Source organism: Bidens hawaiensis, unplaced genomic scaffold (assembly GCF_021521415.1).
Source record: "Bidens hawaiensis isolate Kalapana, Puna unplaced genomic scaffold, B.hawaiensis_p1.1 tig00001087_1, whole genome shotgun sequence".
Classification (NCBI taxonomy): Eukaryota; Viridiplantae; Streptophyta; class Magnoliopsida; order Asterales; family Asteraceae; genus Bidens; species Bidens hawaiensis.
Window position 1 is genome coordinate 3,253,712 of NW_027491062.1, and position 3,584 is coordinate 3,257,295.

The window sequence follows — 3,584 nt, forward strand, 5'->3', positions numbered from 1 at the left end:
CCTCTTTACCTTGCCCCATATATTCCTATGTGAGTACTCACAAATCCCATGGTTGGCATAAAAAAAGTACTTGCATCCTTTACAGTTTGTTTTCTTACGGCATCCACTATGGGGTCTTGAGCATTGAGCCTCAAAACCTTCACATATCCACCAATCAAACAAAATGCATATAAAATAAATCAGAGAAAAAATAATCTCAATTTCCTATTGCTTTATATTTTAGAAACTACTGCAATTCATAGTTAGTTGATAGAGTAATTTCATTTAATTATTTAAAGAAAGTGCAATTACTTTATCAACTAGAACAAAACTTTAAAAATCTAATATGGTAAAGTAATTCAAGTATACATATAAACCATAAACTAGGAAGAGTAATTCAAATAAAAATAACTGTACTAAAAGAGCAATCTAGATGCCTAATATGTTGAAACAAAGACAGCTTGTCATACGTTTCAAAATTGAAAAGACCGATCTGCGACGACAGCAATCGATCAAAAACCGTTTTTTTCCTAAACTGGAATCAAAGCACATGTTAATTCGTTATAAAAATTTCCGATTGTTGAAAAATAATCCCTAACTATTTCATTTATTTTTTGAATCCAAACTACATCTAGTCAAGTGACTGAAATTTAGTGATTTGATTGTAAAAACACATATATGTAACAACTTAAGCAAATTTAGTTAATCTGAAATCAAAATTAGAAATCTATATCACATTCATTAGTAAAACTTATCAACCGATTTAAACTCAAAGCGATCTTAAAAGCACCTTAAACAAATTTGAAATCCAAATAGGGCACATATAGACCAAGCATATATTAACTTCAATCAGCTAAACTAATACTTAGAATAAAATACAATTAGCAATGTGGATGAGTTTCTTAAATCGATGTAAAAACTTTTTTGCCATGCCCCATGCATTGCAATGTGAGTGCATGTACTTGAGTTCAAATATACTTTGGCTTAAGATTTAACACTCAAATTTTAGCCTTCGAAATATATAAGAAAATTATAAGGATACAGTTATGGTCTCGTCTCTTAGCTTTCGGTTATTACACAACACTTGTCACTATATCATATGCGTTATTAATCGATTTTGTAAAGAACCATGTTTTATAAAAATTTGTTCTATTATTCTGATGATATCAAATATGTTAAAGATTATACTAATGAAATTAGTGCAAAACAAACCAAAAACATGATCCCTAGCTAGTAAATGAATATGAATTAATCACCAAGTACAAAATAAAAAAGAGTAACAATTTACCATGTGTGTTTTAAATTTCGAGATCACCGATTCCAACAAAGAGATAAACCTAATCACCATGCGATCATTAATTGGATCGATCTTGCATACATCTTCATGGCTTTGATCGGACAAAAAAGGATGGTGACAGTGCTTGGTGGTGGCAGGTTTGGTGGTGACGGCTTAATTAGGCTTAGGCTTAAACTAATAATTAGGGTAAGCCCATATATATAGCGAGTTTTTCTCCTTCCCTTTTTTATTTTTCATTTTATTCTGTTTTTTTTTTAAATTTTGTTTTCCATATCACATCATGCACATGATATTATCATGTAAAGATATTACGTGAACATGTGATGTGAATAACTTGTTTTTAAGCATTAAACTAATAGTTAATTGTCCTCAATTTTCATTAAGTGTCAAAGTTTAAAACGCTTCCTATGTTTATTTTGGTAAATAGTTGTGAGACCATGTTCATTTGGGTGATTTTCCCAAAACTAAATCTCTTATACCTCCATTGGTTTTTCAAAACTCTTATATTTGTCATTTCACCCATAGGTCTTCATCCCTACCATCTGACCATCCCACCGTCATCGGCTATTCTTAACCAACTTAATTCATATAAACAATATCAATTTTGTAGAAATCAGAACCACCATCAAATTTGTGAGAATGTCGTTCACCATTAATTTTGTAGAAAACATATTATTGTACTACCACTAACTTCATCTTGGTATACCTAAAAACCCCGCCTTGATTTTGAGTTTTTTAAAGTGTGCTAGATAGTAATAATTGGTGAAACTAGAAAGGGGGTTTCAAGTGTGTTTTATAGAATTAATCTTGATTGCATCCTATAATTATAAATACCCCCAATGTGTTATTTAGGCAAACCATTGAGACCATTTGTGTCAGCTAGAGAGGTAATAGAAAAAGCAATGTTTTAAAAACCGGTATTTTAGTTGTACCAGATTATGCTAAAAAATGGTATAACCGGTTGAACCGGTTTATACCGGGAGGTTCAACCGGTTGAATAATTTGCCTTATAATTTCCTATAATGTAACTTCAATCAAAAAATAACCCAAAACTAAACGACTTATATAACAAAAAATAATCTAAAAGTTAATCTATATTAAAAAAATAATGCAATAGCACTCAATTATAAAAAAATAGTTCTAAAGTTTACACGTTTGAATGTTAATTGTTGGGTTAAAATAATTTTGAAAAAATATAGGAAGAAAATATCAAAAATTTCTCGGGCTTAAAACCAGTTTGCCGGTAAAAACTGGTATTTTAGACAAAAACCGCCGGTATGATGTTATAGCAAACCGGTTGGACTCAAAATACCGGCATAGTGTGTGAAATCCGGTTTGACCGGTTCAACCGGGCGGTTTGAACCGGTTTTTAAAACATTGAGAAAAAGTAATGAATTACACGTGTGATTTATGTAATATGTTTTCATGTTTATTGTTTTTGATAACTAGTGATATGTTTTCATCAACCGGTGGCCCCTATGTCCCTTCGCCACTGCAAACTCTCATACCCACTGACACTTTACTTGATTTAAAGGACTATATTCATGAAAGTCAGCGAAAAATTTGTCTAAACATATAAACACATTTAGAAGAACAGTTTTTTAATATTCATTTTGTTGTGAAATAACGACCTATTAGCATCCAACATTCGTAGTAGATAAATATAAAAATACAATACAGAGAGATAGTATAGAATGATGAATGAGAGAAGTCTTCTCATTGAGTATATTAGATCAAATACAAGAAGGCTATATTTATAAGGATACAATATGAGTACAAACTAATTGCTAAGATGGGAGTTAGAACATAGATAGTCACCACAACATAAATGTTCATAACACTCCCCCTTGGCTATCATTGTTATAAAAGAAAATAACATCGTACTCCTTTAATACGCTTGGTGGTTTTGCCTCGTCAAAAACTTGCTAGGAAAACCCATTAGGACAAAACCATAGCTAAGAGAAAAAGAGTGCAACGCGTATTATACTCCCCCCTCATTTGTACATCCTTCATGTGATGGGTTTCAACCTTGTGAGCAAGTTTGTTTAAGACTTTTGTAGCTAACAACCCGCCGCTTGATGGTGTAGTGTACACTTCCTTATTTGGAGTAATGTTGTATTATCCTCGTGTATGACTCGTAGTGCCCCGTCTTTAATAAGTGACTTGTAATACGTCTTCTTGTAAATAAGTACCGCAACATCCATAACTTTGTTATATTACATCCCTGCATTAATACGACTAACCAAACCCTTTATTTACGGGTTAGCGAAATATAAATTCATATATTACATACCTTTCATGTATCAAA